This window comes from Anguilla rostrata, chromosome 7, assembly GCF_018555375.3.
Source record: "Anguilla rostrata isolate EN2019 chromosome 7, ASM1855537v3, whole genome shotgun sequence".
NCBI classification, from domain to species: Eukaryota; Metazoa; Chordata; class Actinopteri; order Anguilliformes; family Anguillidae; genus Anguilla; species Anguilla rostrata.
Genome location: NC_057939.1, coordinates 48,311,538 through 48,335,984, shown reverse-complemented (window position 1 = coordinate 48,335,984; position 24,447 = coordinate 48,311,538). Strand labels below are relative to the sequence as shown.

The 24,447-nt window shown below is 41.9% G+C and overlaps 1 protein-coding gene across 4 annotated transcripts in view; it reads right to left on the bottom strand.

Annotated features, from left to right (window-relative positions):
* foxp2 (forkhead box P2) overlaps positions 1-21,438 on the bottom strand; it is a 146,208-nt gene extending 124,770 nt beyond the window's left edge. For 2 of the 4 annotated variants that reach the window (XM_064344831.1, XM_064344832.1), the window contains exons 1-3: positions 21,153-21,438; positions 4,256-4,322; positions 2,036-2,117 (exon numbers count right to left, since the gene is read on the bottom strand). The gene's annotated coding sequence lies outside the window, so the exon portion shown is untranslated. The remainder of the gene's footprint in view (positions 1-2,035; positions 2,118-4,255; positions 4,323-21,152) is intronic. The other 2 variants (XM_064344833.1, XM_064344834.1) reach the window with 2 other exon arrangements.
* Positions 21,439-24,447: the final 3,009 nt, after the last annotated feature.

Below are 24,447 nucleotides of genomic sequence, written 5' to 3'. Positions count from 1 at the left end.
TGTCATTCTTTCTCGGCAGGGTCGCCAACTTTGGCCAGCTGGCTGAAGTGACATTTCATTTCGTATGGGGGTGTGTGTGTGTGTTGGGGGGCCGGTTGAGATCACAGACCGGGGGGGAAGGGGGTGACTGACATCGCAACAGAAGTGACAACTGCCGAAGGTAGGTAGCCAATCGACAATCTCTCTGTAATGTTCATGAACCTCTCTCACTTCGTCCTGCAAGCTAATACATACTATGTTTAATCAGGGAGCTGCATTTTTTTAATTTCTTTTTTTAGTTGCGGTCTTTTTATTTGGGTAGCTTGGGTAGCAAGAGGCAGAGCCTGAAAGTGTGCGTCTCACGCCAAGTCAGAGTTGGCAATCCTGCACCCAGGGAGTATTCCACAGATACCAGCGTCTTCCACCTTTATCTACTAGAGTTATCGCAAGCGGACACCTGTGCCTCTCATCCTATTACGGAACCTTTTTATATTTCATTTGTAACGTGTGACAAGCATTTAGGGGGCTTTTTTAAAGTCTTGTCATCTAACCACAGCCTACATTTCAGACGACTTCGCGGAGAGATCTCGTAGATTAGGAAGGAAGGGAGCTTTCTGGGGCTGCCACCTTTGCACTGACACGTTCCCGGGGCGGGTTTTAGATGCTGTTTCCCTCCAGGCCGGGAATAACGTCTGTCATCTTTATGCCAAAGGCTGACAAGGGAAAAACACTTGAAAGGGTATGCAAAGCAAACCTCAAAAAAAGAAAAGAAAAAGAAAAAAAAAAAAAACAGTCAACAACAAACAATCAAACCTGTCTGGTAGTGCTAACAGGTTCTGTTTGCCTTTCAACGGCTCCTGAAGAACTCCGGTCTTTGATCTGCCGGGGTTTCCAGCGTTGTGCGAGCGCCCGACTTAACGCTTCTACAATAAGAATTTTCATCGCCAAGAAAATAAAAATAGCTTTTTTTGTTTGTAGCCTAGGGGGTCATTACAGGCACAGAAAAAGTGACACAAGTCCCTCAAAAGCTTATCATTTAATGCTGACGAGAGACAATTCCCTCCGCGGCCGGATGTATTTAATTTCCTCATCGTTACTGCGCTTTATCGTCTTACGACGCGTTCGACGCCGCGCTGGCGTGGGATCCGGCGTCTGGCCACATTAGCCCTAACGGGGCCTGACAGTGCGATAATCCACACTTCATATTTCCCCTGCTCTGATTCTTAATGTTCTTCTTTTGCCTCGGTGACAAAACGCTAGCGATATCGCGCGGGTCTCGGAGGACGAATCCGAGCAACCGGTGACAAGCGGAAATCTAGCGAGCGTTAGCGCACAACCCTCTCTCTCTCTCTCTCTCTCGCTCCCTCCCTCCCTCCGATCTGTGATCTGACGGCGTCGTCTCTCCTCGCAGTACCTGCCAGTGATTAAGCACCAATCTCCTTTATTTCATTTTATTTTTTGTATTCCCCCCCCACCCCCAGTTTTATGAAATGTGAGAACAGGGCCTACGTTTAAAGAACTGAATTTGTAAAAGACTGACGTAGCAGTGCGTACATTTCAACTTGAACTAAAAGAATTTCTAGACTACTGTTGGGTGCAGAGTGTACATAACATAGCTTAAAGTCTTCTGGTAGATCAATGCAATCTACTCATTATCCCAATGACAGTCACCTCAAACCTTGTAAAACATCAGGGTTTTGATTTAGTCTTTTAACACCTTTAGATGAAAAAGGATAATATTTCATTTAAGATGTTGATCAAACCATTTATCAGACTTCCCCATCTCTAAAACAGGACAGCTACTGGCTGGCTTCAGTTCAGACCATCTCCATGGCCGCATGCCAACCCTGCAAGGCCAGCTAGCTGTGATAAACTTCTCGTGGTGTGAGTGCGTGTGTGTGTGTGTGCGTGTGTGCGTGTGCACGCGCGCGTCTCAAGTCTCTCTCTCCTTTGAGTAATCCTTAAGCGTGACAATAACATGCAGCAGGATTTAAAAAAGGGGAAAAAAAGAGAAAGTAAAACATGCAGGAAGTCTATTCATAGACCAGGTACTCACCACGTTGACAAGACTTTAAGAGTGCGTGCAGCGCGTGTGTGTTCTGCCTGCTGCTACGGCAACTGCAATTCCATAGCTCATCCTGCGGAGACAACAGTGAGGAGAAGCTCGGAATTAATGCCCCTCATCGAACATGAATTTCCTCGGGGGGGAGGGGCTGTCAGGCTGGAGCAGTGGTAACCAACCCTGTTCCCGGAGATCTACCATTCCTGTAGGTTCTCATTTCAACCCTAATTTAGCACACCTGACTGTACTAATTAGCAGCTCAATGCAGGTCTTTAGCTGTTGACTGAGGTGTGCTTTGTTAGGGTTGGTGTGAAAACCTACAGGACGGTAGATCAGCGGGAACAGTGTTGGTTACCACTGGGCTGGGGCCTACTTTGCTGCCTGTGACGTGGGTTCACCCGCAGTTAAAGAGGTGGACAGCTGACAGAAACAAGAAAAAACGCTCATTTTGAAAAACAGCACTTTTCAGAGAATCCCTGAGCTCGGAGCATTAGGGTTAAATCTCAATTCATTCACTCCTTCTTTGGTCCCACTTCACATTTTACACTCTAAACCACAGCCTGAGCTGCACTTAGAGAACAAAACAAAAAAAATCTCATAACACATACTTGTTGGAAGACTGAAGGGAATTACAATATCACACGATTTTCCACAACCAGCACATGAGCTAGGGAAATTAAGACAACAGCTTGCGGAGTGATTCTGAAACTGACTGTTTTTGAATCTGGTAAATTTTTAGACAAACCTAAAGACTGTGCAACACCGGCTGGTCCATTCACAAAAAACACCAATGTTTAAGCACGCACCATGTGTAATTAGCTCACTCAAGCAGGTATAGATTTATACATTGACTATATACTAATTTTCTCATTATTGAATTTCCTGTTTGCTCCCACACTGCAAGCGGTCAATGAGCATGACTTCAGTTCTAGTCACGCCTCTCCCCCACAGAGCACTTGAGAAATCTTGTGAGGTCCTGTCAGTAGAGTTTCTATCAGTGGCTTCAGATATCCGCATTATATACATCTGATAAACAGACCTATGGATCAGCTAAACAAAACCTGTGACCTCCCGTGCCTCTGTGAATGAGAGGTCAATCGGCTGCATCGTGATTGGTTGGTTTGACTGTGGACTGTCCTGGCGGCACACTGATTGGTCCAAAGTTAAGTTTAAGCGGGCTGTAAACAGCAGGAGAAGAGGCCCCTCGATCTTTGGGCTCTCACACTAGACTGAGGTCAGTCCTTGTGACATTTGACCTCTGCCCTTTGACCTCTGAATCCACAGGAGTATTACTAGCAGGACACTGCAAGCTTGACAAATCAAAGGAAACAGGTTTTTGTTGACGGGCGCATTCCTCAGCGCGTTTTGTGATTCAAAGTTTTCCCAACAGCATATGGTTGAAACATGTTTAAAGCGTATGACTAAACAAATCCATCACATGAAATATGTTACACCAGCTTTTATCATTTACAACAAGAAATATTAGGACCAATACAGAATATCTGCATGTAGCACAAAGCATTTATCACTTTAAGTAAGATTATGATTTCACATAGAACACAAACCTATCTCTCAGAGCTATATGTGCATAGGTAAAAAAAAAAAAAAAAAACTTCCTGGGTGTGGTACTGTCTGGCCAGCTAGATTACTGCCCCACATTAAGAGCAGCTCACAGCAACCGCTTACACTTACGCATCCAGTAAATATATGAATCAAATATCATCTCACCTCCGGACCCACGCACCCACTGGAAGAAGAATATTGTGTTTTCCCAGCTGATGTGTAACCATTTTATCAAAACACAGTCCAGTAGTACTTTTAAGCCACCAATTGCCTACGGCTGATTGAAAAGGTATCGTGTGTTACTGGTAAAACCAAGAAACTGATTGCCCTTACAGCTGAAGAAAATTCTATTACGGCTTGCGATGTGGAGCTTTGCGACACTTGATATGAACTAAAGCTTTGATGGCCCAGAGACATGTGACAGGGTTATAAAAAAACTAAAACAAACTACAGAGAAGCCCACAAGTAAAGTTTATAACCCTAATATGACTGAAAAGTTGGCAAAAAATATGGGAAGTAGCTGAAATGCTTAATATGTGACCTATATGGCAAGTGCCATTTTGCGCCAGGTGTTTTTCCCCTGTTCATCTATGAAGAAAGAGGTTTGTATATTCAGTGCTAATTTTTGACACTGTTAAATTTTACACTTACTCTATTAGTGGGAATTTTTGGAAGGAATGTCCGCCTGGAAGCAGGAAGTGCCCGGAATGCTGATAATCTGTAACAAAAAAAGAATCAAGCAAGAGAGATATTAAGAATACAAAGTAAACGAACATTCAGCTGAAAATGTTTACAATTTACAATTTAGTCCTTTGGCAGATGCTTTTAGCCAAAGTGCCTAAAAAAAGTACTGTTTACAATGATTACAGTCAATAGCGGAGGAAAAACATCATTTGGCTTATCCTGTTAATTCACCTCCCGTTTTCTTCCTCTGACAGACTGAACAGTCTTCATAAAAATTTTTTTATCATAAACAAAATAAAAACCTTCTATTTTTTTCCCAGAAGGTTCTGCATGTTCCAGTAATGTATCCTTTCAGACTGGAAAAAATACAGGTAAATGCAGCGACAGTACAGATAGGTCACCTGAAATGGAAACAACTGACTGCAGCAGCGTCGTAGGTGGGGAGAAAAACGGCAATAATTCTAGGGGACCAAAGCCGGGGCAAGGGGGTGGGGGGGGGGGGGGGCACAAAAGAAATACAGTAGAATCATGTATAACTTCATTCAACTGTGGTGGGGTCCAATGTGAGGTCTTTTCATGGAGCCCAAAATCGCAGCATCCCTGACTAACTACAATCCCTAGTCATCAAGGGCCAGTACACTGAATATTCTGGTGGGGGGGGAATTAATAACTATGTGCATAAATAAATACAAACACCGTGGCATTACTAATGTAAAACGGACAAACAGACTGCAGGGATACAGACAACAAACAGGTTATAATATACCGCCTTTACTGTGAAATTACCATAAAATTAAATGAACTGTATCCTCATCCCTCCCATGCAAATAGGAAACTGAGCTCCCCAGAACATCAATGAATGAGTACAAGAATTAGTTTCTCCTCTTTTAGCTGGTAATTAAATGCTGTTCTGGAGCCAAGATGAACGCACGTGTACCTGCTTTAGAAGTGGAATCAAGCTGGCCGTGTATTTCTGGGCTAATCTGCTCCGAAGTTGCCATCGTCTAAAATGTTGTGCGTCTGATCATCCGGTAGGTACGCGCGGAAGGGTTTCATTGGACAGACTGATGACAGACGCTTTAATTAACTGCGTTATAAACCAGTCATTTAAGGACCAGAAGCCTCCTTCCTGCATTTAATTGCTTTTAAAAATAAGAAAAGCTACTGCCAGTGCCCTGCGAAGGCTAATCTGCGCTCACACATGGCTGTGTGGAGAGGTTCCTGGGGGTTCGGGAAACAACTGACAATGACAGAAAAAATATGCACATTGTTTTATAGGTGATAAACACACACACACACACACACACATGGCCTATATTCAATTATGACTGGCTGACAGCTGTGCTATATATACTTGCATCTGCATAGCATGCTGCCTAATAACATTCTGACATCACTGTGAAAAGACATTCTAGAAAATAGTGAATATAACCAAAAATATAACCAGTTTTCATTTTTCTGAACAAAACAAATCTCAAGCCTACGCAGATTGCAACCTTGCAATCACCAAATAAAGAGGATCTTAGATAAGAGCTGGATTTTAGAATTCTAAAACTTATCCTGCTATCAAATTTCTATTCAATATAGGCTACCTAGCAACCTAGCTAACAGACATAACAGATTTCTAAGTCTAGGGTGGAATTCAAAGTCAACTGACAGTTAACTGGATTTATATAACTGCTATATATCATATATATTGAGGTAACAGTTCCAAAAAGGAAAAAAAAGCCACGTTTTTTCAGCATTTTCATAGACAGACACAGAAGCTCCACTTCCCCAAACAGCAGAGGAGATATAGCACCTACACCACATCGGGCAAAGACGACAAAAAGCAAGCATTGCTTTTATAAACATACATTCTAGAAATAGCCTAGCTGTGGGCCAATCAAAATGCTTTACCTGCAGTTTGCCTACTTCCAGACATGAGCTTCACCACTTGTAATTACCACTTTCAAACTAGCTAACATTTACACTGAGATGAGCTTTAACAGCTTTCTGGCCCATAAGTTACTGACGAGTGTGTGTGTGTGTGTGTGTGCGCGTGTCCGTGTCTGTGCGTTTTTCAGTTTTTTTCCACCAACCACTGAATCATAAAAATGACTAACAGGTTCAGCAGGCCGTGTTCGGTACAGAAAAGGCCCAGATGCAATTCAAAACTGTAATACTCTTCCGTCTTTCATCCTAATACCTAATTAAACTGATTTTTTTTCTTTTTTTTTATAAATACACCGCACCATTACAGACATATAATGCATACAAATAAACACTGAGGGAAGCGTGGATTAGTGATCAGAGATTAGGACTGAAGGTGTTGCTTTGGAAATGTCATTCCTCCCTCTCATTATTCCGAGGATCTGTTGGGGCTTAGGGGACAATCGTGAAGGAAGCGACATCGCATTCTGGACAAACTAACTTCTCAAAGCTGGTTTTTAACACCGTCCTCGGGGAAAATTAGGCCAAGGGCGCAAATATATTTGGCAGAGAGCGTCTGAGACTTAATGAACAGACTCGACTCGTTCTGTGTGTACTGATGAACAGCAAGGCCGAGCACTGCATTTCTAGAACTGCGAAACAACGTCAGAATTTAAAAACGTCAAATTAAGCAGTTTAGGTTCATGAGTGAAACCATACTTCAGACCCACTGATCTTTCAATTGTTCTTATAACCACAAAGTTGGTCTTAATCACTGTCAGTGAGGGAAAATGTGCCTATGAATGAACTGCTGAGCATTCTGCCATCTGAAAACAATACTGCCTCCTACACTCTCCATTGCCTCCTACTGGCCCACGGAGTGAACTACAACAGTGCAGTTTCCATCAGGTTGTGCAGTTTTACCTTCTGCGATTGCTTTATAGAACATATCCCTTTATATGAACTATCCCCATTAACTGCAACTGCAAAACTGTTGCAAAACAAAACAACTGCAAGACTAACCTTCTGCAGAGCATTAAAGTGAACAGCGACTAAATGCAGTGCTAAGTTGTTGTACTGTAAAAATGAAGAGAAATTAAAACTGTGAGCACTTTGGTGGGGTGGGAAGGAACCTCCTGTAAAGTGAACTGAAAAAACTGATGCAGGCCATTGGAGAACCGCTTCCCTCTAATAAATCCGAATTTGCAGACAGGTGTGATCTTAATTCACAAACACCTCAAGATGAAAAAGATACTTCTGGTTTCTCAGGACACCGAGGACTTCATGCTACATTGGTTATTAGCACGTTTGGCACCAGAAGGCTTAAACGGATTAGAGAAAAATTAGCGGTTGGTTGCAAACTTCATATTTATTATCGCAAAAAAAAGGATATGAAAATAATGACTCCAGAGGGCAGGCTAAACAACCGGCAACACTATAAACATTTCCAACAGTCAATTTATGCTTATGTATTTGTGCCAAGTGAAACTGTTTAACCGCTTATTAATTCACCATTAATAGCTCTGGAAAATCACTCCCTATGGAAATAAATAAAACAGCCCTGTGCATTCGCTCATGCACAATATTCTCTCTCCGCGGGAACGCGGCTAACTGGATCTGAATTTACTAAAGGCTCGGGCGTGCGGGCAGCGCTGTAAATGCTAATCTCCCTACGTCTGCCATCTTGCAACATTTGACTGCCCTTCATGGAACGGGTTCGGAGCCGAATCTATGATACAAAGGAACACAAGTGCGCTGGATATTTCTGAGAGATGGGGTTTTTTTTTTCCAGAATTCAAATGACCCCTAAAGGCAACTGACAACTGCTGGATTGTGCGGAATGTGCTCTGTGAACTGTACAAAAGCCTCCAGCCTGCACAGCTCCACTGCAAACAAAAAACTGCCAAGTGCAATTATTCCCAACGTTTGAATTCACGGAAGTGTTCGTCTGAGCCGCAACATTTACAAAAGGCATACGGAATAAGGCACGGCCAATCCCTTTCTGATAACGAAGACAATGGAACGTCTCACGGATAAGTCAATACCACAAACAATATAAAAATAAATAACAATCAAGCCTTCCACTGATATGTCCAATTTGATGGCGTCTGATTTATGACTACTTGCCAGTTTCTCTGACATGCCAGTAGAGAACACGCCAAAACTACACACTTGACATCTAAACACCCTTTACTATAAACTGATTCTTACAGAAATTTGATAATTATTGCCAGCACTGAATTACCGCTTATGATTTTCCAAAAGTTGAACTGTTTATGCTTGAACTGGCAAACACCTTTATCTTTCCTCCCAATTTCATACAAATATGATATAAGTGAATCAACTAGCAACCTTGGGCGGTATCACGTTGCTAACACAGTTTCTGAACAGGAAAAACGGAATTCACAGGATGGCAATGTTGTTTGTGGGAAAAAATATCACAACAAATTAAGAGGAAATAAATCTTGGCATAGAACACATTATGTACAAAAACTAGCTAATTCATATCTGTCTTAATCTATTTGTGAGTGTGTGTAACTAATAACTCAATATAAAGCATGTAAACTGGACCGGTAATACAATTTTCTTCTAATAGACCATTCAGTGCTGCATGAATAAAGCACACTCGCACCCTTATCTGAACACAAAGTCTGTGAAAATGACTGTTTCTCTGTGCTTACTTGTTCAATTTACAAATCTCTAATTTAACACCTTCCCCGGCAACCTAAGAGGTTGTGCAGGATGAAAGGAACGTAATGCCAACACGTCCGATTAAATATACAATAATTTATCTTTCAAATAAATACCAAGCTCCTGTTATATAGCGTGTTATGGAAAGTCAGAGCAATATTTTCCACAGGGGCAAATGGCTTATCTGTGTCAGTTAAGTAATTCAGGCCGAACAAAGATGGTCTTCAAACTCCTTCCATTCATCGCTGGACGTGTAATTATCCGCAGTTCATAGTCTAGACGTTACCGCTTTTCCAGTATTTAAGACCCTTTGCAACATGCGTGCTGCTCTTAGCAAGCAACGTTAAATCTGAGGCAGATAAATTAGCGAAGAATGCAATAAAGGACACAATGAAGTTTATCCGCCAAACCTTGCTGCTTAAATGAGATTTCTTTGAAATGCAGATGAAGAGGGGGGAAACTAGATTAGTGAATTTTAGCCGCTGTCAACATCATAACAAAATACAAATACAATTGTCCACTGGTGTTATCTTCTGGCTTCCATCTGCTGTCTCCTTATTTACATTCTTTGATTTACTATGCAGATCTAAATAAGTCACATCAAGGAAGGCTTACAGCACAATGGCTTCTTAAGCCTTACATCAAGGTATTTGAAACTGAGGCCCTGAAAGAGGGGGCTGCCATCAAAGACATATCTCTAATGAACTTCCGTTTCGGAGGAGGCGGGGGTGGGGGGTTTGGCGGTTAATGCGGCCCCCGAAAGAGGAAGAGGCCTCGAATTGCGACGACCTGAACAGGAGGCGAATGTCTACACGGGCCGCTGATGAGATTACCACGCCGCGGGTCCCCACCCGGGTCCGACGCCGCGTCTACGGCGGTCCCCCGCGATGGGGACCTGTTACTCGCTTTTTACAGAAAAAAAAAACCCGTCCGTCCTCGCTTTTATCGACTTTTGTAAGAGAACGGGGTGGGTTAAATAAACGATCGAGTAGATAAAGCGGGACTGGGAGGGGTCCGTCGGGTACCGTTTACATCAGGTGACTGGTGAATGTGTGCCCTTCGCCTTCTGATTGGCTACAGTGGGGATGGCTGACGTGGAGAGCACCGCCCTGTACATGTGCTTTGACTGTGTACCGGCCTGCTTCAAATGCACCGCCCATAACGTTCTGCCACACTTCTCCAGTATGTCCTGTATACAGACAGCTGCCATGTTGGCCAAGACAATCCTTCAGCTAGGCATTGTGGGATACTTCTAAGAGGAAGCTGGGTCCTAGAAGTCCTCTCCATGCCAGTTCCCAAACACCAGTGCTGCTCCCAGCATATGGGGGCACACTCTAGTCTTTAGGTAAACCATGAGTCGGGATGGCTAAATGGCCTGTTCTGTTCACTAAGAGTGTTGATGTTCTTACATCCCTATCCATTAGCCTTTGTGCACCATGCTGCTCATGACAGTCCTGCAACTGACACAGAGAACCTCAAGAATCTCACTTGTTCTTTTTTTTTTTTTAAGGGGGGGGGGGGGGGTGGTGGTTTGTGTGCCACCAGCCTTCAGAGGATAAGCGGGTGACCGCGGGGGGAGTTGTGTGTGTATGTGCCGGAGCGCTGAGCGTGTGTGTGTGTGTGTGTGTGTGTGTGTGGGGGGGGGGGAAAGGGGGAATTGGCACGCGCGATCGGAGATTGTGCCACAGGGCCCGGGGGGACGAGGAGGACACGGTGCCCGGTGCGTGTCGGGCACGCCTGCCGCTCGCCCGCCCCTGGGCATGTCACGCTTTTCGCGGCTAGCGCCCAGAGGGGCGACAGCCGACACCTCCCCCCTCTCCCCCCCTCCTCCTCCTCCTCCCTCTTCCCATCCTGGGCATGTACAACCCTACACCCCCCCCCACCCCACCCCCCAAATCTCTTCAAATCACGGGCACTGTTCCAGGAACAGGAGTTTAGACCAGGAGCTGGAGCTGTGGGGTGGGTGGGTGTGTGTGTGTGTGTGTGTGAGTGTGTGAGAGTGGGGGGGGGGTGTCCCGTGGCTGCTCGGCGGAAACAACAGTTGTCTTTTTTTCGCTGGGTTCCGTTCCAAGTCGGCCGAGAGCCAAGGCACATTTACAACCGCAAGGGACCCCCCCCCGCCCCGCTCTCCCCCTGTTTAATGAAATGACAAAACAACAGATTTACATATGCGAAAACAGGTGCTGTAACAGGTTTGACTCCTCTTGACCTGAAAAATGTGTTTCTTTTTTTCTATTTTTTTGGGGAAGAAAAAAATAATTATAAAGAAAAAAAGGGGAAAAGGAAAAAAAAAAAGTTTATCTGCAACAGCTGCCCCCTCAAGGTATTTGGGCTCTGATGGGTACTCAAATCTACACCATCTGTGCTGCTGGTTGCCAGTAGTGACAATCTAAATTAAAAACCACTCATCAAATATTATAAAAATAAACCATTGTGTTTCTCTGTCCATATGCCGCGGCTGTTTATCTCCAAAGTTGCCGTATGACAACTGAAGCTTGACGTCCATTACTCTCCCTGCAAAACAGTACTCCATCAGCCCCCACACACTATTACCTCCATCACCCTCTCAACACAGTTACCTCCATCAGCCCCCCCCCACACACACACACACTATTACCTCCATCACCCCCTCTCAACACAGTTACTCCCATCAGGCCCCCCTCCCTACATAATTACCCCCATCAGCCACCCCCCCACACACATTATTACCTCCATTAGCTCCTCCCAACACAGTTACCCCCATCAGACCATCCCAACACAGTTACCTCCATCACCCCCCAACACATAACCATAGCTTCCAACCAGTTCCATCACCCCTCCCAACACAGTACCATCCATCAGCTTCTCCCAACACAGTTACGTTCATCACCCCCTCCCAACACAGTTCCCTCATCAGCCCCTCCCAAAACAAGTACATCCATCAGCTTCTCCCAACACAATTACTCCCATCAGTCCCCCCACTGCATGACAGGCTTCAGTGTCATTTTGCTCAGTCCTCTCGCTGGATTGCATCTGATTCCATCACCCAAAAAACCGCAGAAGCAGCAGGCAAAGGCCCCACAAGCCGCCATTATATACGCGATGTAGGCATTACTGTCAAAATAAATAAATAAATAAGCAAATAACGCTGACAAACACCCCTTTGTTGACGGTAATGTCTGAGGTGCTGTCAGGATCAAGTGTTAAATTGCGGTGTTAAAAGCAGAGAGTGCTCTCTGGCAGGAAAGGTCCCGGACATGATATTTCGGGGGGCTTAAGGGGAAGGAGCGAGGCGCTCGGGTTGACGCTGAACTGCGAAGGTTCGGCTCGTATTTGCATAAAAAGGTAGAACCCTAATGAGGGTGGCGTTCAAAATGTGAAGGCTCGTTTGTAACCGCATAACAGGTAGATGCTCACTTTCGCATGTATGCATTCCTAATGATCCCTAATGACAATGTGTTTGCATTTAAATACAACAAGGACCATATATTTAATCTTAACCTGAAACACAACCGTCTGCTACCACATTTGTAAATATAATGTAATTTATTACTTTTTTTTTTTTTTTGCTGTTCCCATACAATGAATCTAGTTGTTCTCAGGGCTGTTGTCAAAAGGCTTTGAGGGCTGTCCAAAATAAATAAATAAAATGAAATAAAACTAATTTAGGAAAAACAAAAAGCAAAAAATAACAGCATTAAAAAAAAAAACTGTTTTGTCCTCAAAATGTCCACCTGTTTTTTTCCAAAGACAGACGATTCGCTGCGTTCCCCTGTGACCACCCCCCCCACCCCCCCTTACCCCCCGTCCCCCTGTTTTTATTTAGAAGAGGGGGGCAGGAGGAGGAAGCGTGACCCTCGGTGAGCACTGTGGCTCCCTCCCCAGCGCAGTCGGCAGAAGGTAGCACCATATGCCTCCCCCCCGAGCTGGCTGCTCCTTCTGAGGCCTAATATGCCTGTCAAAAGACGTTATGATCACAAATCTTTTCTTTCCCCCCCAAATGTATTTTTTTGTAACATCTAAGAAACAAATAACCTCCACCGCCACCACTCCCCCACCACCACCACCCCCACCCCCACCCCACCCCAACATTGTTCCCGTTCTCTGAACCCATCCACTGAAATGAAGGTCAAAATTTTGTTGCTTAAAAAAAAAAAAAAAATTAAAGATAATTAAAATAAAACCGCTTCACATGCATGGCATGCACAAGGTCAGACAACAATGGCAATTTTACAACAAAAAAAAAATACAGTACATCTCTGAGCGGCCGAGTTGGATATTTAACCTTGATCGTACGTCCATCTGAAACGCAGAACGTTGATGTACTAAGCACTCCATTGTGTCCACACACGACACGTTCAATTACGCGTCAAAAAAAAACACGTTTAACTTTTCCCTGTGATTTCTCAGCGCTTGGACGGCGGCATGGAAACAAAACGCCGCACGACCCCGACGGTAGAAAAATGAAAGCCCCCCCACCCCACCCATTTCATCCACACTCGGTCATCAAATGTGAAAATCTCAGGTGACGGTTAATCACCTTCGGTTTTTGCATATGAAAGCAGGCCGTCTGACGGACAGAGAGAGCGAAACGCCACGGTTACCTACACAATATGGAAATGCGTCAAACTCCTCCGAAGGTCATAAAGACTTTTCTTTTTTTTTTTTTTGAAGTGAGTGCATACATTATACAGGACATTAAATGTGCTCGACCGCTAAAACGAAGAACATTAACAAAGCGGAAAGAAAAAGGAAAAAAAAAAGAAACGGTAGTTTCTCTTCCTGAGGTCTGAAAGCTACGCACGCAGGCCCAATTAGTTTTAACATGTGTTTCGAAAAAGATTTCGGACCGCGTCTTAAATGGATTCATTTAGCAGACTTTTTAAACATCCACCACCATTTTGAAATCTAGTCATTACCTTTTTTTCCCTTTTGCACTCAGCAAAGATGTAATTCAATGAGCCTTAAATATGATTATTACAATTCTTTTATCGTGACAAAAAGAGAAGAAGAAAAAAAAAAAACAACTCTCAGATGTCATCATCGTAGAACAGAATGATGGTCGGGTCAGGTAGCGAGCCTTGGGAGAGAAGTGGTTTTCTCTCTCTCTCGCGGGTTCGTATTTGAGTGGTTTGTCATGTGGAACTATGGTCTTCTCAAGTAACCGAAAGCCCTTCGAGCGCTGCCACTGGAGTGCACCGGCCGCTTGTTACACAGGCCAACAGCAGCACTGATATATGTAGGCTATATATCAGGCCCGGGTCAAACACCTACTTGAAATTCTTTAACCGTTTATGCGCTGGTAAAAAAATAAAAAAAAGATAATAAAAAAAAAACGTGAGAATACACCTACAGATCTGCTGGAGAATTTGCAGTGAGGCAAGCTTTGAGAAAGACTGTGCAGTCACATGAAAGAATTGTAGAATTGTGTTCTGGTCAGTACTATTATTTTCAGTACATCTGCTAAAATTTAACAAATGTCTTAAAAGGTTTAAGTTTATGAAAGAATTAGCTACTGGACCCAGGTTTGATATGTATACATACATCACACACACACACACACACACACACACACACACACACACCTTTATAGTGGAGGATAATGATGACTTGCAGGGTCAGCGTCAGTCTCTGAATTTGAATTACCAGTTTATACAGAGGAATTCAGTCTGCTCACATCCAATAAAACTGATTCATGAAATATTTAAGCAAAAGTCACAGATTCCACCCCAACACAGTTTAGCTTCGAGAACAAAAGGAAAAGCAAACATTTACTGTTTTCACATCTGCTTGCGTATGCAACCTGAATCTCAAAATCACGCTGATTTAATATAGCAAGCAGGTGTGGCTGAATCCAGTCAGAATAGGTAGCGGTGCCATGTACTGTGTGTTTGAGCGTAACACCACGCAGTTCCTTACAAGCTGTTTGAAATACAAACTGAACACACGGCAGGAAATCTGCGATAGTGCACACGCGCTGCCTGACCTGTGTTACCACAGCATTACTGGTTTAATCCAGCAGCAATTTCTGTACCAAATTCCACCAGTAGACTGTTTGGTGTGATCAGTCTTTGGCCATCATGGACCAAAGACCCTTGTCAGACAGTGGGTGAGTTCTGGCAGCGCAAATCCACAGTAGAAAAATAAAAATATATAAAAATAAAACAAAATTAATTAAATAAAAATGATGACTTCAAATCTGCAGCCCTGGAGGCACTGGCTGATGTGGGTCAGTGTTTACAGTACACATCTATCTGCCGGCTATTTCAGTCTAAGTGACAGTGACCTTGCCACTTCCAACAAATAACACGTCCGTCAGGGGTGGCAGCACAGAACACTGACCCTCCTTCTACAGAGACTTAAATAAGACAAAGTGCCACTCTGAATCATGGAAAATAAACCTACACACTAGCAATAAAAAATATAAGCATGATAATAACACCACCATATTCAAGGAATCAACTAAAGCTTTGTTCAAAAAAATGTGTATCTGAATGCATGCAGGCATAAGCCATGCTTTCCCAGCACCTGAATTGTTTTTAAGTGGGAACATTCTATGCCCTCACAAGCTAGTCTGAGCATCCAATTATTGTTCTGTTTTCCAAGATCATGGATGTTCTCAATTCATGTTAACTGAGATCTTTTTCCATTTCTTGATATCTCGAGTAGCAGATCTAAAGATGCCTTGAAATAACCCGCCCAACCACAGTGAAGGCAAAGGTTAAAGAGTAGCCAACATGAATGCCTGTTCCATCAGTGGCCATCTAGAGATGTTATCTCATGTTCTCTGTAAGAAAAGGTGTGGTTGCAGTCAAAGATTTCTGGTTGAACCTGTTCGTATTCAAGTCATGTTTCAGAGGGGAAAATAGAACCCAGATGTCTAGGAACGTCCATTGTTAAAACTAGAACTCCACCACATTTCCAAGAATGGCTCCTTCTGAAGATTGGCTCCTTACAGATCGTCAGCTGGACATAACAGTTGACTGTGCATGTTAAAATAAATGAACGAAAATGCTTCATTCTAGAATGGAAAAGCTGTTTAAATAGCTAGCTGGCCACATTCTCTGCACAAAGCAAATCTTAATTTTAAACTTGTACCAGACACAATATAATTTGAATGAATGCGGTGAGATGATTATCACACCACAGGTGTTCAAATGCGTGTTCAGAGGTTAACTGACTACACAGCGCTGGAGTTCCCTACAAGCAGTGACTAGCAAGCATGATACTTTCCATAATCTCTGATGCGTGATTTTATTTTAAACCTCCAGCCTAATCCTTTCACTATAACCATTTTCCCCGTTTTTTTCTCCCCTCCTTTGCATATTACCCTTCATCAAGTGACAACTGGGTTTTTTTCAGGTGCTAATCTCAATTTCATACTATGTCAGGATAACATTTCATGGCATAAACAGGATAATCCCAATTAAATAACAACAATTTTACAGAGATCAGGGCTGTGTGCTTTGATACGGTTGCGAGGTGAAGCCCTACCAGGCGGCAGTGAGTCAGACCGCCCGGTAGCTTGGCGAGTAATTTGGAAGTTAAGAGTGCTTCATTTCTCCAAAGCTCCAACCATTTAATTGAGCATTAACTCTTTGAAGAGTAGGTATTTTTTTGGAATGTTTTTTCAAAATTCTAAGTGAGTGTTCTAGAACATGCTAATCGCATATTTGTCATCTCACACCTAAAAAGGTTAATAGTCACTTTAAGCTCTGTACGCATCACAGACTTAAAACACACGTGTAGGGCGCACTACGGGGGTTCTGATGTGACAGGGTACGAGCAACGAGCAGGGTAGAGCAAAACCTCTTTTTGTCATCGTTGAAATTTACACATAGGCAAACAAACAAGCGCTTTGTAAAAGTCTGATGCCCGGGTGGTACACCTAGCTAATACAGTAGAGACACTTTCCATGATCCGAATGAATGCTAAGTTTGCTAGCGCTTTTTATATGCCCATAAACGGCCGTGAGGGAGGGCTGTCAGTCAGCGGGCTTGTAGCTCAACAGTGACACCTCTGGCCATCTGAAAAGCTGCGGTTTGCTTGCACAGCCGATAAAGCAAAACTGCGTAAAATCAACACTGATAAGAGTATATTTCACTCTGATATCGTGCTTTTCATCCAGGGTGGACACGCTAAACTCTGTTTGAGTTGAATTAACTCTAAGCCGGCGTAAAAAAAAAAAACGGTGGCTGGCTGTCTGCGTTTCAGAAGAAGGTGTTCGCTACAGAGCACGCTCCCGAACTGAATCAGGAAAAAGCCAGCTGAACTGCTGGTATTTGCTGTTTAGCACTCCAAAAAAAAAAAAAAAAACTTTCATTGAAAGTTCACAATAAAATGTTCGGTTTCAAATCAACTGCCATGGAGCACACGCTATTCCTGCTGGACTCATAAACAGGCATAGCGTGGCATAACGCGGAATATTTCACCCTCACATCCGCCGCGTCAGTTGTGCGTGACACAGATAATGAAGCAGCGCTGCTCTGAGAACTGTTACTCCAGTCCAGACCACGGTGCCCTCCATCTACTGGGATTTTTACTTAAAACATAACAAACATGTGGGGGGCTCACAGCAGGCCAGCCCCCACGAGCAGCATTTCGACAGGGGAAACTTTAAATTTGCCTTCCGGAAGGCCGTGAGCCTGAGGTGCCCACGACTCCGTCCACGAAGCAACGAGGTGAAGCAAAACACTCGCTTGCTTCGCTCGGTCAGAATTCTGAACCGTTCTGTTCTTTTCATTTTTCCCCAGCATTTACTTTCGCTGTGTCCACTGACCTTGCCAAAGACGCCTTCTGAGCCAAAAAAATATACATATCAATGCATCACAGTTAAGAAAAATAAACTGCAATACAGAGCTAAGCATACAAAATTTCTACATTTACAATTTAATACAGCACACACAGAAGCATTAAACTGATGCTGATGTGGATAATTGCAAGTCCTAGACAGCCATACAGAACGTAAGTAACACATTCTTTTATCTAAAAGTCAATCTATCGGAGTCTGACAGCTAACAGCATTATGATCTGGTAAACAAACACTTTCACATAGTACAAGAGTGGTATTAAAGGCCAAAACTGTCAACACAGATCCCATTGAAGCTGGTGAGGGGGGTGGGGGTGGAGGGAAGGATGGGGGGGGAGCAATAAATAAATAAAATATATAAGCTGTTGATCACCTCTGGTTGCTTTAACTAGCACGGAGGTTGTCATGGAAACATTTCTAGGAAGTTCAGAGTGATAAAAGCAGAAACATTTCCAGTTTAATTGCTATTAGGCTTGGCGCTGCAGTTTATTCGCACTTGATGCCCGTGCATTATAAAAGGCAGGCAGGCAGGCGGTACGTATGCGTACACGTACAAAATTAAAACTACTCCCCCCCCCCCCCCCTTCACCCACCCCCCACCACCCGACCCCCCCCCCCCCCCCCACCCACCCACGCCAAAAGAAAAAAGAAAAGACTGAACACCTCCGAGGTGGAACGCGCGATGCGTGTGGTGAAAATAAAGGAGAGGGGGAAAGGGAGGAGATTTAAAAAAAATAAGAGAGACAGAAGGAATCTGGAGTTCACTCGATGAAAAGGGAGAGAGAGGCTATGAGCCGGGAAGAACAGGGGAGAACATCATTTTGCACCGAGAAAGTAAAAAAACAGGCTGACATCAATAAAGCTGTTTAACTTCAATAAAAAAGCAAAAACACAAGCGTTTATTCCCCCCCACCCCCCCACTCTCATCAATGCAATCTTCTCATTCACGTATACCAAAGACACAGACTTCCATTTCCAGCACAAATTTCATTAGACTCTCTGTCGGTATGTTCTCCTCTTCTTTAAAACTAACAAACAATGGTGAGGACACTACTCTGGTTCAGGGATTTAAAAACAACCTACGAACTTGCATTTGATTCAATCAACAAACTATCAAGCTCTTATCTTTTTTGTAAACTTGTGAACACTGTACAAACTATCTCTGAACGCTGATAATTTTTCTATGAAATGATACCAGAACACTGTTGAATGCAGGCACAATCAATGAGTCTTTAAAAAATAAATAAATAAATGAATAAATCAATGCAAATGGCCAAATAATGTAACAGCAAAGTATCCAGCGGGGACTGGTGGTCATTTGTCAAAAGCGCATCATGAAGTGCAGCAGCTCATGAACCCTGGAACATGAACTGGGCTAATTTAGGTTTTACGATCAAGCACCTGGACGAGCCCGCCAGTGCCAACGCAGGCAATGCCTCAAAACACATCCGTACAATACGAGAAACAGACCGGGGGCTAAAATGTGCCCTCACGTCTCCTCCGAACTCCCACTAATGCCACTAATCTCTGCTTGCATCCTAAGCAAATTAGCTCAGGTGTGTGTGTGGAAACCTGGGTAACACGGCGACATCTGACCCTGGTCATTTTAAGGTGAGAAGTGATCGCAGATTAAGGGCCAGGGTAGCAGTCAGCGCAGGGTGCTCATGACCCTCATAATGATTTAGTTTATAACCATACCCACTGCAGCTCAGCACGGAGGGAATATTAATAAATGTGAAAGACTTATTAATAACTGGGATGAAAGGGCGCCAACAACAGTGGCCAACGGTAAGACGTTTGTTGTTTTTATTATTATTATTATTATTATTATTATTACTATTATTATTATTACCATCATTATTGTTTTTTATTATTATTCCTATTGCAAAACTGCTTTTTGTAACCTTCAGAATTTGTTCTCTCAAAATTCATAAAATATAAAATAAAACATCAGCTCTATTTAAGAGGTAATTTGCAGATTATTTGGCATTACGTCCAACATTAACCTTGAAATAAAACAGAGGTGTATAACAACACATCCACAGTCACAGCCGATAGGTCCAGACAAAGCTATTAAGTCCTGTATTATACTGCAATAATGAGCAATTAAAACTGTCATCCATATACAATTAAACTTGGACATTTACAGGAAGCCTTTCTTAAAGCAATTTTTTTTAATTTAACACATTGTTATGCGTATACAGCCTACTACAATATGCTAGTACAACTAACTGGAAAGCTAAAGTAATATTTACATGACATTTAAAAGTATACAATAATTCAAAATAGCTATAGTTAAGAATATTTGTATTTTTAAAAAAAGCATTCGTGTGATTACATACACATATCTCAATATAATGTGTATATTGTTTATCTTTATACATATCTTAAAATACACTCACTCCACGCTGAACAGCACATCTGGTAAAATCTGCTACGTTTCTTAATTAAAACGGATTCTAAATCACATATCAATAATCAATTTGGTCTCACACAAACTAGCAACATCTACTTTAATGACCTTGGATTTTTTTTTTTTTTTAAGGTGTTGTTATCAGTATCGAGAGCAAATGTTTTCTTTATGATATCGTTAACCTAAACTAACAAGGACAGAAAATGCTTCTTATAAACCTGGGATTGTGCATAGCAGTGCGCGTCTGGAGATGAAAGGACGTCTTTAAACATTCCAAAACTGATTTGAAAAGCGACGAAAAGCGCAAAAACCCCAAAAGATAAACATAACCACCAATGCTTTTTCAATAGATCCAGCAAGGTTTCAGATGTGTTACTATAACGTCATCTAAAAACTAGACTTCACTTTCTTTACTTCTTGTTGACTACACATGCTGGACTGCTGTTGCTGGCTTTTAGTGCAAACCGAGAAACGAGTGGCCGTAGCGTCCGGATTCAGTCTTAAATCGACATATATCGTTCTGCGTGGTAGCCAACATAACATCCGTTTATGGAAAATATTTGACCACGCGAGCAATTCTGTTTTGTTTCTGTTTTATCAAATAAAACAAGGGGGTTCCGTTGGTAACAAAAACAGTACGCTAATTTAACATTTTGCTTCTTTTCTCTATTGGTATTTTTGTGGGGTTTCACTAAAGTGCATATTCTTCAAAACATGAAAGTAAGCCTGTTACACGCGTCCGTTGCTTATTAGGCGAACTAGCTACTGTATTACCTAGCTAACTCGCTTTCGGAAAAAAGAGAGTAGGCTACTGAAGAAGATACATTCACAAAACTTAGCTAACAACATTCACCCGATAGTAGGCACAACAAACTCAACGTATCGTAAACAGCAGGTCAGTCACTTAAACGGTGGGTAGAGAAGGTGCACATACATGTGCATTGCATTGCAAATAAAATATTGCTAAGCAGTAAATTAAGTTTCATTGCAGGAACACATATCGATATCGTGGAAAAGTGAAAGTCCCAGAAAAAAAGATAAACACCGAAGTGCATACTTACCAAAAAACGGCTTTATTTCCTTTTTGAAAACAAGGGCGAGATGGTGTGAAGAAGTTGTGGTGACTTTCTCTGGTAGGAAAGGTTCGCACGTGAGCGCACGGGTTAATCATAAAATAAGAAAATGAACAACAAGCCGAAGAATAAATAACAACTAAGATATTCCTCCGCTGGCGCTGCGCTCGGAGATGCACGCGTTGTCTCGCGCTCTCTTCTTCAGCCACTGCTGCTGTTATTATTAATGCAAAAGGGGAAAAGTATACACTAAGTCCTGTTAGATTGCTCTCACATGACTCACAGTAAGAAGATGTAGCATGTTTTTGCTTTGGGATTCAATACATCAAAATGTATCCAACGAAGTATTTGGGACTAGCTTATTAGAATAAGCCCCAGGGGAGGCACTCTCGCGGAGTTGATATTGTTATTTTTTGGAGTACCGCGACAAGCGGTGACGTCACGTCCACCTGCTATGTAAACAAAAAAAAGTCTTTAGAAGTTGTTCGCATTTTATTGTCTTTTTAAAACAAAAAATATAATGAGTACAACTTTGCATTCGTTGTTGCTTCTGTTGGTGTCACTGAAAGAGTTATTTACTGTCTCTAAAAAATGTCTTTATCATCAATACAAATCGACTTTCCGCATAGCCTATAGAATCAGATAAAAATGGTAGTCTATTACAAATAAGAAAACGCAGAATGTACACACCAATACTTATGCACTAAAGGCTGGAGGTAGTCATTCTTTTTTTCGAAAATGTATAATATAACTGGATATTTCGGCGATTGATATTTTTACTACAATGCGATGCACCATGGTGCTTCAACAACTACTGATTGAACCGAACAACACGTAGCCTATACATAGTTTTACCTGAACGCAAATTACTGGATAACAAGGCTAAACATATAAACCGTGTTTTAAATTATAAATTTGATAATTAAACCGAAAATTTCTGAAAACTATATCACAATAATAAACGCCCTCCCTACAATTTATCGCTAATGTATGCATCTTTTGTTGACGTAAATAAAATGTATTGTTTTCGTGATTGTTTATTTCCTCTTATCTAAATACGCTTCCATAGAAAGTAACCGTGCGACGGTTAAAATTTTTCAAACTTAAAATACTAGCATTGTATCTGAAGTTTTGCATTGAATCCGAAAAGTGTCATGATGTGATTGTCTACTGGCTGACAAAACGCAAAACAATTTCAATGTATATTATGTCACAGGAGGGTCCAGCGTTGTCCATGAAGAAGGTAAACATTGGGTCTGTGTAAGAAAAGAATGTAGCGACACGACCTTGCTGGTTCCTTGTGCTACATACAGTAGGCTGGGACTAGGCGATGTCCAGCGCTAAACACGGACAGAAAGCTTGCAGGACGAATTTTGAAAAATTACGAACTGGGGAAGCAGTATGAGTTGTATGTTCTATATTTGAGAAACACTGTAATTTAGATTATAGCACTATGTTTATTTTAATATTGTTTAATTTCCAACAATTACGTATTTGGGATAATCCTAATATAGTTAAAAACCCGAGTGAGCCACCTCAAGAAGACAGCTAAGAACAAAGTTTATACTGGCCGTGTTTATTTTATTTTTTTTGCTCGTGTGTGTCCTTTGCAAATGGAATGTGCATTTGAAAAATGTTCACTTAAACTCACGATATATAGAATTATGTTTTTGTTTTCACGCTTGCATCAGTCATTTCTGAATGTCGCGGAAGTTTAGCTAACTAAAAGTGTCAGGGGTTTTGAAATGGGAATAAGGCATAGTCTTCTCTTACAGCAGCGTCTGTTTTCTTCGAGCCGTCGAACAGAACAGCCTGGACCGGTTCAAAAGGTGAAAGTTCACTAAAGGGACACACTTTATTGGTGGCTTTTTGTACATTCAACACTTTTTGTTATTTTTTATTTTATCTTTGTGATGACACGTCAAAGTATGTGCGCGCATGCCTGTGTGTGGTGTTCACGTACTTGTCAGACAAACAGATAAAGCCGTTTTTTAAATGTAACTTTTGTTGTATACCATAGACCCATGTAATCATATGCATCATCATGATTCAATGTAGCCTATTATATTTAGTATAATTTCGGGGTTGCCTTTAAATGCTATGTAAAGGTTTTCCTGTTCATGTTTAAGCGTTTGTACATTGCAATTATTGTGCTTTTTTGGGGGGATTATACAAACAAATCTATTTGTTTCAGAGTCAAAAATCAAAACAGTAGCTTCTTTAATTCACTTTTGTTTGCTATAAACAGAGACAGTCTGATTGTCTTCAGTTTCTGGAAATACAATGACCGCAAATAAACTACAAAATGTTACCTCCAACTATAGCCCGGATTAAGCAAAACAAAAAGAACATATCCTAATTGTAAAAAATAAATAAATAAATAAACTTGGAAAACGAGGTCTCGTTGTGATTCTGTAATGGGGTTATGCCGCCACCTTGTGATATTTGGCTAGCTTTGAATTTTTAAAACGTATTTACTCAACATTGTAATTGTGTCCAACCCAAGGGCGCCATATACTCTAATATTCAATATATTTCAAAGCATACATTTTCGGACTCATCCTTGATGAGTGTACAGTATTAGTCAAGACGGACACAATATTGTTTGCTTCCAAGTTTGTTTTATTTTTTTATTTTTATTTTTATAAAAACAGTGTAACATACCTGGCAGTATATAATTATATTTAATACACCTATATTTAATAGCCTATATTGCATCTTAGCAGGTGGTGAAAGGATGAAAAGTTCTGACAAGAAATGTACGGGTCTTTATTTTTTTCATTTGAAAGGTGAACAAACAAACTGGTGCATTTGATATTGTTCAGACGGAATTTAAGCTTGTTGCAGTTTTGCTGCTTTTTTAAAGTCAGCTTCAACTACATTTTGCTAACGTTGTGGGACAAACGTGTCATAACTGCACTACACATTAACAGCAATTCTTAAATCCCCCGACTTTGAAATAATACGCACCAAAGGACTTCGTGGGCAGGCGTGAAGCGTCAAGCAAACGTATAAAGGCCTCTTTCGCCACCATGTGGTATAAGAGTGTTAGCGCAAGCATTCCGAGACGACGGGCATGTTGTCTGCTAAACATAATTTTGCTGTTTGTTTTCCTTTTTAAGAAATTGGGTTTGCTTTTCAGGAGACAAAATATGAGGTGACATACGGCACAGATACAGACTAGGGTGATGTCTGTTTCAGTGACGACCCCAGTGGTAATTTATTTTCTGTGAAGAGGGGAGAGTAATGTTTTTATTGCCATTATGATAGATCTGGCAAATAC